The sequence below is a fragment of the Balearica regulorum genome, chromosome 9, assembly GCF_011004875.1.
Source record: "Balearica regulorum gibbericeps isolate bBalReg1 chromosome 9, bBalReg1.pri, whole genome shotgun sequence".
Taxonomy (NCBI): Eukaryota; Metazoa; Chordata; class Aves; order Gruiformes; family Gruidae; genus Balearica; species Balearica regulorum.
Genome location: NC_046192.1, coordinates 18,373,401 through 18,388,923, shown reverse-complemented (window position 1 = coordinate 18,388,923; position 15,523 = coordinate 18,373,401). Strand labels below are relative to the sequence as shown.

Sequence of the window (15,523 nt, the reverse complement as noted above, 5' to 3'; positions counted from 1 at the left end):
TGGGTAGTTGCTACAGCAGGTGCAAGGGGCTCCTCCAAGGAGCAATTTGGGTTGAGGAGCCTGCTGGATTTAGAGCTGATGGTAAATTGAAAAATATACATGGAAAACACCAGAGATACTTTTTAATCACCACAGAAGTTCAGCAGTATAGCTGAAGCTGCAAAGGCTTGTTGTATATACAAAATGCCAGTCAAAGTCAATGAAAGAGTCTATAATAGCAGAAAAAGAAAAAAAATGGTTCTTGTGGTGAATATAAATTTATTTATATTGTCTGGAAAAGACTTTTAAAGTCTAAGTGAACTTGTCCATTAATATTCCTATTTCTGTGAGAGAGGATAGAACAGCTAAACAGACGATCATCTGTTAAATCAGTTATCGCTAGATGTCGGCCACTGTGTGATTGAGATTAGTTTAGACAGTTTACCATGAATCACAAATTTAGACCTGTCTCATTATTTCTAATTCAATAGCTGATGGAACACAGCATCAAAATAGCAAGCACTTGATATTTAGCTGTTATTAAATTAAATGGCAGAATAGCACTAGTGAAATATAGTAGATCACATCCTGACATTTTATTTGACAGAAAACTGTGTGCCCTGTTAAAAACTGATGTCAAAGTCTCTGTGGATTTGCATGTGTGCACGGATAGATAAGGTAAAGCAGAAAATGCTGTGATTTGGGGATGTTGGAGCTGTTATTGCTTCTTAAAAATGAAGCTGGAAACATCAGTAGCATTACAGGCATTAACGTCATTGCTATGTGATGCTGTCACTCCTGATGGCCATGTGCTTCCCCAGATAGCCTTCCAAAAGTAGGCTCGAGGTGGAAGCTTGCCCAGGAAGGCCCATATGCAGTTGGAGCAAGATGAGTTCCCTGAACCCAAAACAATGGACATAGCTACCACTTGTCCAGATGCTCAAGAGGAGACGTGCAGGGTGCTTCAGGGGAAAACTATACGTCATACCTGGGTAGGTTATTCACACATGGTTGTGCTAATGTCTATCTGTGACAGGAACTGCTTGCTGATGATTTCTAATCCGTTGTGCACAGATGCCCGGGAGAGGAAGCCCAGCACAGAGGGGAGGCAGCAGGACATCAGTGGGAGGCTCACAGCAGGGAGGTGGGAGAGGTATGCTTTTCAGAGCCTTTGCATTTCTGTTCTTGCCTGAACTACTTTACAAGTGATTCACTTTAGCTTGTGTTCTAATAAAGCCTGGTCTTTTTGAGCTTAAAAGACACTTAAAGCCCAGATGATGTTGTCACAGAAGGCCAACAAAGCTTAGAGCTGCTCTGAGAGGAGCCCAGCTGCCACTCCCCTGTTCCATGTCAACTGCCTCAGCCTTGGTTGTGTGGTGCCTCCTCCTCCATCAGGCTGCTGAGCCGTATAGCTCCAGGACTGCTGCTCTCAAGGGAAAGGGGTGTCTTGGTGACCTCCACCGTCTCCATTCCCCTCTCTGCTCTTGTTTATTGCTTCTACATTATTTCTCATGGCTTGTTCAGGCTCCCTTTTTGGGACAGACAAGAGGGATTGACACCCTCTCTGTCCTCTGTATCATGGATGCTAAGCAGCCCGCTAGTGTTGGTCCACAGCTCAGTTTGTTGCTCCCAGATCGTCACCTTTTTTTACTTTCTCTGCGATGGCTGAGGTTAGTTGCTTTTAGCCTGTAAAGCTGACTTGGCATGGAGCCCCGTTTAAAGGGCTGCTGTTCTCCTGCATTATCACATCAGGATGTAGGTCAGTCTCTGTCTTGCACCTTTTAGATTGCACTTCAAAACTTAAATCCTTGTAGATAGAACATTGAAGAATTACTGGGAGCTGGCCTGGGTGACCAGTCAAGGAGGATCGACTTGCAGGGAGAGGGACTTACTGACTTGGTTAGGCCACACTTTATTTTCCTGAAACAAACTGGAAGTTCCGTTTTGTTTACAAACATGGAAGATGGTCAGGCGTCAGCATACAGGTTTTATCAGGTGTGGAACTCTTTGCTTTGTCCTTCATCCTCCCGTCCTCCCCTCGTTGCTGAGCTCCTCCCCTGTGATTCCCCAGAGCAGCACCATGCAACTGTTTGACCACACAGTTGAAGATGTGGCTATAAAGGAAAATACAGAAAATGTAAAGAGGCAAAGTTGAAGATTTTGGGTTCGTGTAGCTCTTGGAGATGGTCAGAGCCTTGCAATACCACGATGCTCATCTGTCTCCCTTTCCAATGAATTCTGCAACGACACTCTGAACCCAGAGGAGTTATCTGCTGAAGGCGGCTTCACAACTCTTTGTCTCCGGAGTAGCTCATGTCAGCAGGTGTGAGAGGTAATCTCCTTATGTATAAAATTGAGCCAAAAATACAAAAAGAGAAAAAATTTAATTATGTCTTTAAAGGCATCTGGAGAGATAAAGCTATAATTCTATACATGGCTATAAATCACAATGCATGTAGTTCAACTTGTTTTATTCCCAAAATCAGGTGGAAATAAAAGGTTTTCTGTGAGAATTTTAACTTTGTTAAAACATGATTTTCCTGAAATTAACAGGTAAAATGTTATCCTGTTCATAGATCTTTACTCAACAGAGGAGAAAGCATTTTCTCAGAGGTAAGAGGATAAGAAAAGTAGATCACTGCTTAGTGCAGAGATCTTTTAAAATATACCTTGGCTTAGCACTCCTTTTTTTACCTGGTGATAATAAAAAAGAAGAATTCTAAGGAAAGGAGAAAGGTAAGAAAAACAAAGCAGTTCCAGGAAGAGAGCCTTAGAGCTATTGAGAATTTTAATTTTTCCAGTATCAGCTAGAAGACAGATAAAGCAGATAAACCCTTTTTTGGCTTTGGTTGTCAATGAAAATGGCAATGGTGATCCAGAGGCCAGTATGTTTAACACCACTGATGTTCATGGAAGATTTCTGTCTAGATTAGGAAGAAGAGGTTAGAAAATAACTAGATAAATGTGGTGTTTTCAAATTGGCTGGGCTGATTCATCCCAGGGCACTTAAGGAACAGTATCAACCTTGGAGGTATTAGCAATTATCTCTGAGAACCTGTGGAGGATGGGAAAAGGTCAAACATTTGCTTGTCTTCAGAAGGTAAGAGAAGTTGCAGTGTTATAAATCGGTTACCCTGATTGCACTTCTCAGAATATCCTGGAAAAATAGTCAAATTGTAAGCACTGGGAGGAAAACAGAAAGAGTCAGTACTCACCAAATAACGTCAAAGTTACTTAGTTTTGTTTGATGACGTAGCTAGAGGTTTGTTTTCAGGAGAGCAGCCATTAATGTAATGTACTGCTCTTTACTGTGGCTTTGACACAATCTCTGAAACGCTAGGGAAATGTGGGGTGTCTGAAGCTTTGCAAAACTTCATGGAAAACTCACGAAATATGTATGAAAGTTAAACTGGAAAGATACACTGAAGAGCATTCCGTCTTGCATCTAGTACTATACAATGTTTAATCAAGGACCTTGATAGTATAAACACCAAGCCTGGGTAAGCTCTAGTTTCTTGATGCTATCAGATCCCAAACTGATGCCTTCAGCAAAGTAAGAAACAGGTACTTCCAAACTTGTCATGGTTCACAGAAACTTACAGGCAGGAGCATTTTATTTGGATTTATTACATTTGTGAAAGCATGAAGGCTGTCATAACATGGATACTTCTCCTTATCAATTTTAATGTCAGATAGCTGAGGAGGTAAGGATGATCCTATTCCAACATCTCTCGTTCTTCCCTCCTTCCTTTGTTCCTGGAGCAACTGTTTTCTCTGGGGAGTTTCTCTGGGATTTTTTTTCTTGATCATTATGGTTCCCACAGAGCAGTTGCAGCAGAAAAATGCATTTTAGTTTGGCAGTGACTCAAAATGCCTCTAAAAGCCAGAGTATTCAAACTCAAGTTTGATGCCCTGAGGTAAACCATTTTCTTTAGATTTTCTTGAATAAAAGATTTAGTGGGAACAATAGAAAGTTTTCATTAACAAATTTCTGAGAGGGGTTATTTGAAACTGTATTTATCCATTGAGATAATCGATCTAAAAAAAATCCCAATGAACTGGATTAATTTGAAATAATTTTTCAGCTGAGTTTGGTGTATCTTTTTTCTTAGTGAAAAGCTTATGAACTTGTCCTAGTATCTGCAAAGAAATCTCAGCCTAGGGTATTTTTAGCCAACACCCCAGAAATTATTTATTTGCTGTTCTGCAGTGTGAGATTCTAATGTTCAAGGAATAAAAATAATAAAATTGCAGCCTTTTCCCTGAATAGTTTATGAGATCCAGCAGGTGAGACAGGGGACAAGTGAATAATACAAGTATATTCTGGAGTCAGCTGGTGCTATAATGATATTCTAGAAGGAATGCATTTTAAGGAGCATTACAGAGAAAATTAAGCATTTTGAACTGCTTTGTATGATATTATTTTTGAAATAACTTTTTTGAATACTATAAAAATGTTTATTCCAATGATGCAGTCACATGGGTGTAGGCTCTGCCTTGTAAATTCATCTTGAATTGACCACCGTAAGCTATAGATGACTCCAGTTTGTCACATAAGGCAGGCAGCTTCCCTTAGCCTACTTTTGGGTAGTTTTAGGCAGGGATAAACATCACAGCCACCACCCTCCACTAATACCAAGGGTATCAGTAGCTTCAGCACTCATGGACAATAATCAACATCCTAGAGAAATGCAGACCATTACTGCACTTTTAAATGACGTTACAAGATTTAAGACTGCTATTAAATAATGGGACCTGCAGGCAGAGATGCACATGATTGCAGGCTTGCTGCTCTCTAAGACTATTGTGGTGTTGGCCTGGGTCGTGGCAGGAAAGGACACATCTTTGTGCAAGTTCGTTGTTTAGATGTCTAGTCCTAATGCATGTATTTGGTCTGACATGGTAGTTAAGGGACGCTGTCTTTGTGGAGCCTTCAGCCTGCTCAAGAACATTAAGAGCTGCTAGACAGAGTGCTGGTTAATTAGCATCAATTAAGTGTGAATTCTGCAGCATGAAGTTATCAAATTTTTATATTTCAGCAATGCATCCTCCGAGGAACCAGGCAGAGGCCATCAGAGGTTTCTCTGAAAGGGCTGTGCCTGCATTGCTGTCACTAGCTTAGCAAGAGCTAGCTTTAAAGGAACCAGTTTCACCAGAGTACACTGGAGTTCGTTACATGCTCATTTGCCATCAGTATAAGACTGGTTGAGGATGGGAAGAAACTGCTGTACACAAACACTGAGATTTGAATGCTGCAATATGATGTCCTTAACAGATTTCTTGGACACTTTGGTAAAACACAGTATCTGCGGGTTTATCAATTGCTAGGTACATGGGTATTATTCACTGTGACCATGCTCCTCTGCCCTCTGGTCGAGAGAAGAGGGCCATAATTTTCTCTGTAGTCTCTCCCACATAAGGGAATGCAGTGCACTGGGGAAGCTCCCAAATAAATTACTGTATGTCTCACATTAACTCTCATTTTCTCTAGGTGAGATAGTGGCATTAGACCAGGCCCAGATGTCAGAAGAACAAATTAATTATACAACTTGAAACGTGGGATTCACATCCATGAGGCTCAAAAGCAGAACATTTGTTCCATTTGCCCTGCATCTCTCCTTTCCTTGCTATTAAGTCCTGCCAAGAGAAAAGAGAAGACTTTGCTATAATTTAAAAAAACCCACCACCAAACACCAAAACCCCCCAAAACTCAAAAGAAAACAGAAAATATTGAATAGAATAATTCTGGCTATTGTTCATCAATTTTAGCTAGTTGGTGATTTTTATCCAGCTTTGCAGGTGAGCTGCTGCAGGAGAGGAGTCAGTCAGGACTGAAAATTACTTGCCTTTTATCTTTATGATGTGTTTGACAGGACGACTAACGCAGAGCTGACCAAAATAATTCTCCTTCAACAATGCTGTCACTTGATCAAAGAAAGCCCCGTGCTCCATGAATCTGAACAGTAGTGGGTGAGACTGTAAGTACAGATGTTGGAGAGATGATATCCATGTAAAGGAGCAGTCACAAGGAGTGCAATCTATTGATATGTTCAACCTTTCCTCATGGTTGTCTGTCTGTCTCTAGCAACCTCCCCATTGACACCCGTTTGATTGCATGTTACGTTATGAATACCTGCTTTGTTATCTGCACGTAATGGTGTTTTCAGGCTTTAGGAAATTCTGTATTTAAGACTGTTCATGGTCTTAAGTTACTCTCGTTGTAGACTTGCGTTATGAGGCATGCTAAAATTTCATTGCTGTTTGATTACATGCTGTGGTATTTACAGGATCCCAGTTGGCAGGATGGACGTTGCTAATGGCAAAGGTTGCCCTCAATTTCTCTACACCCTTATCACCCAGTGGGTACATTCAGACTTACTTATCACATCACCAAAATTTGCACTGAACCAAATACTGCATGATTAATGCATGCATAGCATTTCCCATGGCATCATCATTGTACTATCTGAATGCTGCATAAAAGATAACTAAATCTTCACAGCTCCAGGTACCTTCACCCTGATTTTGCTAAGGGGAAACAGTCCTTGTAGCTCCAATGCCAACATTGACAAATAGCCTTGCATACTTCACTGGATAAATTTAGTGCCTGCACCTTTCAGCAGCTTTAGCACGTATTAGCATTTGTATATCAAAATATTAAAATAATATAAAATTAAATATTTATATTCAAAGCACAACTGCAGTAGCTGCCAGTTGTGAGTCCATTATGCTTCTCCAGACCTGAGCTTTGCTGTCTGAAGACAGACATCCATTAAGTGAATGGATAGTGGGCAATCAGCTACATCTGAAGAGTAGAGACTGTGACTTGCCCAGCAGCACACAGGCATTCAGGGTGAGAAGCCAGCTCTCACAAGTGGCTTCTGTTGGCTTGGCCAGAAGCTTTCCTTTGCTATCCGCTATCTTTTCATGACAGCATCAGAATTCAGCATCAGAGAGATGAAGCCTGAGGCAACAGACAAAGCTTTCTGTAATCTGAATTTGTTCACAGAGCAGGGGCTGCCAGGCACAGTGCTGTGGATAACGCGTGTCATTTAATTAAAGACTTTATGCACACTAAGGTCTGAACTGAGCTTTACCATGGGAGAACCAGTCTTTGTTCTCAGGTATTGCTGTCCACCTTTCACTGAACTTGAAAAAGAAATTGAAACTGAAATGTGGAATCGTTCAGTTAGCTTGAAATTAAAAGATGCTACATCCCTACATGTGCAACAGGTACTCCTTGCTCTAATACATTTATACTGGGACAGTAAGGGGGACAGAAAACTTTGTTACAGTGCTCAGCTGACAAGTATTTATTTCTTGCTAGTTCAGCCTTCTGATCTATCATTTCTATGCTCTTGTTCAACCACTGGTTGAAGTACAGAGTTTTTGAAAGCTTGAGTTAAAAAACAAACTCCAAACCCTGTTTTTGAAAACAGGATAAAAAGCTTTTTTCAATTCATTTAAAACTTTTTAGACCATTGTTTTGAACAGTTAAAAGTTCATTCTGTTTATAAAAGCTGTTTCATTATAGTTTCCAATTGTAGATGAGATTTTCCTGACTATAAGGCAATTTTATTTTTCAAAAATTGCACTGTCTATCTGTGATTCCAGTTTTCGTTTGGTCATGCAGTTCTCTCTTTTGCATCCATAAACTGAACATCACAAGGATATCTGGGGGTAAAACATCAATTCATCAAAAGCAGTTGCAAACGTGTCATACAATTGTGACCACATTGCTTTGAAGATTTTGCCTTAAAATGGATCAGACAGGGCATATTTGAGGAGTAATGTCTGCTGTGCTGGAGAAATCTCCTTATGATAGAATTAATGACATTCTCTTCAGCCTGGAACATGTTATTAAAATGGGTGAGGAAAAGATGAGCAGTAAAAGAAGGGCGTATGTGTGATGTATGTATTTAGTAGGGTTGAATCTCTCTAGGAAGGACTAGTATAAAAAAGTTTGGCCTTCACATTGCTGCAAGCTTTTTTTTTTTTTTTTTTAAACAGACAAGTGGAGAAAACCAGCTGTGAAATGTGAACAAACACCATTCCCTGGACTTGCTTTGTGTCTGCTAATTGTACAGTTTCTGGAGTTATAACACGCAAATATGCAAATACAAACTCTTGTGCTGTTTTGTCCTGGTTTCTGAAACAACAAAGCAGTCAGTGTGATCTCCTTGTGAAGGTGGACAGGAAATACCAAGTGCAATAGCATAAGAAATTATCCTACTGTTTTTATAAGTATTTAATAGGAGAAGGAAGGATGTATAGGAGAAGGAAGGATGTATTCCTTAGTAACAAAGCCTGTGAAGTTGCTAGGTCAGTGAGGAGATCTTGTTCTTCCTATTTATTACTGGATTTTTTTTTCTAACTTGTGTTTTCCTGGAGCTGATCCAGCTCAAGCAGGCTGAGAATCTGCAAGATATCTTCACTTTGGAGAGGTCCCAGTGACTGAAGTTTGAGCCGAGGGGAGACTCCTGGCCACTCACCCTAACCAAGCTGCGCCGATTTCTGGGAAGTCACAGCAAATGGAAAAGGTGAGATCACTTTTATGTAGAAACTGCCCGGAAATAATTGACTGTCTTTTTATGTGCCTGTTCCTGTTGATTCCAGCACTGCTGTGTAAATGTTAACGGTCTGTTAGAGCAGCGGAGAGCTACTTTGTGCGTGTGGCTGTTCTGGCAGGAAGGAGTGGGGTGAAAATCAAGAAAAATAAAGGTGAGTGCAAATACCTGAAGCAAAAGGACAAGATCTGAGAAATGTGTTTGAAGGCTTCACAGAGGTTTTGAGGAGGAGTAGTTGATCTTTCAAGTACATATCCTGAGAATCTTTGCAAGCTGAGTGGATTTTCCAGTTGCTGAAATGGTTTGTAAGATGTTCCTAAGAAAAATGTTTCCTGAAGCAAACAAGCCAGGAAGAAGTTGCTTTTCCCACTCCCTACATTTCTCCAACTGTATGATAATTCTTCAGCTTCTGAGGCAGCTTTTTTCTCCTTTGTCCCCAGGGCCAGAACTGCAGCCTTGTGCTGTCCCGTGCATGTTCGACATCCCTGCGCTCCACCATAAATCCCCATTCCAGCTGTCGCACGAAACTGGAGGCCACAGAGGAGCTGACAGGGACGATATGTAAAAGTGATGGATGTTTAGGATGATGGTATATTGTTTCCTGTGGTAGAAGATGGCTTTCCTGGTTTATATGAGAAACTCTGAAGCCTCTCTCAGCAGTATTAGTGCAAGCAATAAAATTTCTTGCGGCGTACTATCTATAGGAGGAGCAACAGTTTTGACCTCAAGGAGTATTTCTCAATCCCTTTTAACTCAACACCCACGGAACATTTTTGGGGAAAAAGGACCTTCCTGGACATTGCTACTGTAAAGCATAAGCAATAACATAATAATTGGAACAATAAATAAAAATTAGGTAAATTTTTTTCATCTTCCCCCCCTTGTTTAACTTTGGGAATGTGTCCATGTACTGCAGTCACTTCATGTGCAATCGATTGAGAAACTTGTGTCTAAAGGACTGCATTTTCTTTGCCAGTATAAACTGCTAATCTCTTGCATATTAATTTGTTATATAGCATCAATGGCTACCACCCAACTTACCATTTGATCCATAAGTAATTGTCAAGTGCTGAAAGCTGCTGAGTGTGCTTGCCATCTTTCTTGAAAGTCACACTAGCACAGTTGCTATAGGTGCTGGAAGTTATTTTCTGAAAGCAGGCGCTGAATGGCAAAGCCATAAGCACCGTTGTCCCAGGGCTTTCTTCCATAGGAGACTCGGATAAACGTGGAGGGGCATTGATTAGACGTGTCCCTCCTTCCCTGAGGCAACTGGCAGAAAAGCAACAAAGAACCAGCACAGAGGCAGATGCTGAGAGAGAGGGAAGATTAACAGGGCTTGTTGGGGCACAGTCCTGGCTGGAAGATCAATTGAGAAGGGAATTTCTTGCCACACACAGTGTGTAACCCTCAATCCCCCTGTTGTCTTCATATTAGCACCTTGCAGTGCGAGTCTCCGTCATTCAGCTCCTTTTGGAAGCAAGAAGAAAAAGCTTCCCCGAAGAGGGAAGAAATGCATAAGTCAGACTTCTGGCCACTGCACTCTATACAGGGCTAATTGTCGCATTTGCTACTTTAGTAAAACAGATGTCCTCTGCTAGCGGCTTAACACAGTTAGTGCAATACTTCAAAAGGTTGCTGTCCCTGCCACCATGCTGGAGATTTAGGAGTGTTCATGTGATGGTTATTAAGCTTCTGTGCTACTGCTTGATATTTTTTTCCCCTTAAAATATATAAAATCAAATACAGAAATATCACCTAAATCTTTCTCCAAAGTATTTTGAGAGACTTATTTAGGTTGCCAAGTCAACATCTCAAACCTGAAATGTTATAGAAAATAGCCCTGCTTGAGAAAAAGTGTGTGAGGAATGGTGGTGTAATTGAAGACTGAACTGCCAGTCACGATTTCAGGTTTGGTCAGAGGATGTATTACTTTCTCGTGGTTACGAGCCATCCTGACCCTCTGTAACGCCTGTGTGGCTGCTTCTGTCTCAGTCTTCCCTTACTTTCTACCTCCTGTTGCTCTACTTCTGTTTGCCACACCCTAATTAAAGACTTTGGGGAGTTGTAAATACTTGACTGCAAAGGATTTACAATGGGAAGTGTAAGGTGGAGATAGGTAATGGGGTTGGTACAGCTCCACTTATACTAATCTGGGATAATGTATTGCTACGAGTATAGTAATTAGAATATGTTATTGAGTTGTGCTGATTCTGCCTTTCATGTTTTGCATTTAAATTCCTACCATATAAATTTAGGGGTATTAATACTTGCCTGATTAGCAAGTCTGCTCCGTTATACATTTTAAATATAAATAATCCTGTAGTGCTGTGTAATTTCTTGTCTTCATATGTAGGAATAGATATCTTTGCCTTGACAGATCTAAAATATGGTTAATAATGATAAAGTGCCCTGAGATAGTTGACAGAGTGTGAACTAAAGTAGTGAAATTATTGCTTATTTTTAGCATTGTATAAAGTATATTGGAGTTATAGGTCAGTGCTTATATCTTGAGAGTTTTGGGTTTGTTGGGTTTTTGTGGTTTGGTTTGGGGTTTTGGGGGGGTTTTTTTTTTGGTTTTTTTAACACTGGTTTAGAAGAACGCATCTTGTAAACTCCTTGATGTCCTCATTTTGAAGGTATGAATTGTTTAAAGACAAAGACAGGGTGGGGGTCAGATTGGTCTTGCAATCATTTAGTCTTGCAATCTTTATTCATTAGCTTATTTGTTCACTGTTGTACATTATTGCAACCTTCTCAGCCTTTCTTTGTCTCCAAGTCTTCTCCTGTTTTAAAAGCTGCTTCTTATTTTGCAACCAGTGGTACATACACCTGCATCCTTTTCAAATTGTGTTTCTTCTCCATGTGCTTATTCCCTTTCTCTTGCATATGGCTTTTCTGGAAGTTGTGGGTTTTGATTGCTTTGTTGTCTGGGTCAGAGGTCCACATTCCCGGCTATGTGGTTGTTCTGGGCATGTATCTGCCAAGCTTACTATCTGCTGCTAACCTGGTAAAGAACATGCCAAGAGTGAAACGCTCACCTGCAATGGTCCTTGCTGGGTAAGTTGGCTCTAATCATCCTAAGTCAAGATCTGTCTCAAATATTATTGTCATTTTTTGTGCTGAAAACATGTAGCCATGTCAAGTCAGTCCCTGAAGCTGGTGCTTTCAGTTGAGAATGATTTTCTCTATAATATGTCTATTCTGAACACAAAGATAGACTGACCAGGTCATTTCAGACTGCTGGGAGCTGAATGGCAGAGGAATACCATCCTCAGAGCATCCTCTTGTATTTGGGGCTATTTTGAGGTCAATCTCTTGGTCCTGGAGGGTGGCCATTGTTATGCTTCAGAGTTTGTCTGTCCCTGGTGTGTCTGGACATGCTTGTGATCTCTTGGTCAGGCATGCCAAGGTACGTGTCCTCCAAATCCTCTTTTGCTCTTTCTCTCAATGAGATTGGCTATGGCACTCAGTAGTCCTTGGCCTGCGCGTGGCTGAGGCAGGTTTGGTGCCAAGACTTCTGCACCTCTCAGTGCAGAGCTCCAGGAGATCATGTCTAACTCCTGGTCTTCCCACTGTCCTTGGGACAAACTGCTTTGCATTGTGTGGGTTTACATTTGACTGCACTGCAACTGACCCAACGGTCACCATCTCTGTCAAGGATCTGGCTTCCTGAGTTTCACTGTTCTCTCAGTCTTGAGATTTGCAAGCTTTATAAACATTTTTAGATTTTCTTAAATTAAAGGTTTAAGGTAATTGAAAAATATATTAAGCAATGTAACTTCAATACTATTGCTTTATCAACCAGATTTGTAAGTGTCAGATAAAGAAAACATGTAACAATCTATTTTATGATAGAGATAGTTTTCTTTAATCTGTGAAATTTGAAGACTGTAGAATGAATACCTTTTGGTATGTAATGCTTTCTTTGGTTATTCTTAGGGTGAAAAACATGGGCAGTCAGCTACTGTTCTTGCCTTATCCAGTTCCTTTATCCCATGTACAACGATCCCCTAGAGGTTCTTAACTTGTGAGTTTTGCTAATTGTTGTGAACATTTAAGAATCTTTATTTTGGTATCTAAATATGACTTTCTCCTTGTCCTGTTGGCTTTTCATTATTCCTGGGTCAATAAAAATTATTTTTACCTGTGGTAAAAATAACCAAGCTCTCAACATTTTCCCAGCCTTTAATTGCAACTCTCCTGGATTTTAACTTCAGTGTATTTTTTTTGTGACGAGCTATTATGACACACTTTTGAGAGCTGAATTTCTGTCAGACTTTGTGGGAATCTCTTGTGGAAGTCATTTGTTTAGCTCAACTCAAAAGTGCTCTGCCATCAGTGCCTTGTCATCACGCTTTTCCTTATTCTTGGCAGTCATTAGTAGTGCTGTAAAGAAACTGCTGATAGAGGTTGAGATGATAAACTGCTCCAGCTGGTAACATCAGCATTGCATTTTACAGTTTTTGCCAGTGCTTCTCTTGGATATTTCTGAAAAGATGGTATTTGTGGACTTTGAACTTCTATTTTTCCCTACAGGTCTGTACATCCTCACTAGCAGCAATAGCACAGTGCCTGTTGTCCTACAAAAAGGATCCTAATGTAAGAATGTTGATTTCAGCCTCTTCTGTAAAAACAGAAATCTCTTTTTCTGTCAGGCTTTAGAATTTCTCCTCTAACATCTTTTTTTAATTCATCTTCTGCTGTTGATTTTCTTAACCCTTTGGGGGATTTTGTTTGCATCCTCAGGCTTGTTATGCAGAAATGATGGACATGATCTCAGGTACTTTGCATTTTCCTTCATCTTGAAAAATGTATCCATCTGTTCCTTACACAGAGGAATCATCCACTTCCTGGTAATTTCACCCAGAGAACATCACTCTTCTCTTTGGCAAACTCTCTGCAAGAAAAATTCTTGCAACAATTTGGACCAGGGATGCCAGGCCCATTTCTGTTGCGTTTCCCTATTTTTATTTTAGATATTAAGCTCATGAACATTGTTTTCTTCTCACTCTTTGTGCCACGTCAAGTCCAGCCTTAATGCTCCCAATTACTGGGCACATTCCCGCTTGTGAATTTTGCAAGTTTCTGAAGGTAATTATAGGTGAAGAGTTGAAAAGCTTAGCAATGTATTGTGCAGTTTCCACTTCTAAATATCATATATGTGAAGCTTCACTCAAAGCAATTGGCTGCTACTTTGTTCCCAATCTATGAACAGTTCTTGTGCTTTAGAGATCCTAATTCCCTACATTCCCTCTTACCGAATGTCTCAGTTTGTTCATAATATTTAAGTATCCATGTCCCAGAGCTGAAATGAAACATTTGCTTGCTGAAGGATATCAGGACCATGCTTGTTTGATTGTCACATTACCTGCATAGCTTTACTTTTGCAAGCATTGTACTAATCTTTCCGAAACTTACTTCACAGTGTGCTTTTATGTTCACTTAAAAATCTTATCAAAACTTTTGCTTCCTGATAACTTCCATTAAAACTTGGTGCTCTTGCCCTCTCAGTCCACTTCTTTGGACTGCTCTTTACTTGGGTTACTAACTTTTAGGAAAGCTGAATTTTCTACCAAAAATATAAACCCAGCAAATATTGCTGATAGTGTGTCCGGAAGACGAGGCATCATACAGGAACAGATCCATGCCAACACAAGATCCCTCAGCCTGGTTTTGTTTCCAGTACAGCTTATCCAGAGACATCAGGCACTGGTTTAAGTAACTATTCATGCATCTGTGTTTCAGACAGTTGGAAAATTCTGAAAACACCGGGAAAGGAAAGGTGATGGTAACATCTGGTAGGATAAACTGCTCATTTGGCTTCATCCTGCTTCTGACACTGGTGATTTGATTCCAGTTAAATCTGACCCATCTTCTGGAACAAGTGAATTTATTTACTGATCTCATAATACTACACTAAGTGTGAAATGTCTAAAACTAAGCAATGGAATATTGATCAAACACATAAGAGATGAATATGATTGTATTTAGTCTATTCATGACATTTATGTAATTCAGCATTTCTTCTGATGTCAGCTGTTTGCACAAAACTAATTTTCTTCCATTTTTTTTTCAAAATTTTAAACTTGATATTTTGGATTGAAGAAAAAAAAATATTCTTTGTATTTTGCTGAATCCAGCCTCACAGTGGGCAGTTGTACCTGACTTGCACTGGTTTTAGTGAAGCCATGGAGCCCACCTCAGCCCACTTCCCACACATGCTGTTTATAACGTCTTGTTAGTTTTGCACAGATAAGGTCATAAAAACCCTGCTTTTCCACGCTGTCTTCACTGTGTAATGCAGGCATGTAGGTACCTACAATAGCTGCAAAATTTGGCCAAATGAAGGAGTTGGATTGATATCACCAAGTCACATTACTTCCTTAACGTTGCCAGGTTTGCAAAATACTGCATTTATGTATGTGTTGGAGGGCAGGGCGATTTCTTGTTCAGACTTGTACTTTGCATGAAGACACTTTGTCTTTGCAGTGCAAGATAGGATCCTCTGGTAATTGACACATGGTGCTTTCCTCTGTCTGGGTTTCAAACTAGGTGTGAATCCCTTCATTATCAGAGGACAGGTTTTTTGATGTGTCCTGTAAACTTATTGATAATAGGTAATAATAGCTAGGGTTCTGAAACTGATTAAAAATGTAGAAAATAAACCAAGGCAAATGAAGCCTTCAATTAGGTTACATACTAAAAAGATATGAAATAATTACAATTGGAATTTTATATTTAATTAATTTTAATATAACATATTTCCATATTCTGATTTTTAATTATTTAATTGTAATGTCAGTTTTAAGCATTATCTCCATGTCATTAATCCTCAGTTAATGAAACTGTTATTTTTGCCATTAACTGGAAAAAAATTTTGACTGAACACTCAAGGCCCATCTATCAGAAATTACATGTAACAACGTTATCTTCTAATTGCACACTTAGTCTGCAGCTACTGTTGGTTTTGCCTGTGT

At 39.9% G+C, this 15,523-nt stretch overlaps 1 long non-coding RNA gene across 1 annotated transcript in view; it reads right to left on the bottom strand.

Moving 5' to 3' along the window:
* Window positions 1-2,422: 2,422 nt before the first annotated feature.
* Window positions 2,423-15,523, bottom strand: part of LOC142602944 (uncharacterized) — a 44,200-nt gene continuing 31,099 nt past the window's right edge. Inside the window, exon 4 of the long non-coding RNA XR_012836800.1 lies at window positions 2,423-5,616. This is a non-coding gene — a long non-coding RNA (uncharacterized LOC142602944). The remainder of the gene's footprint in view (window positions 5,617-15,523) is intronic.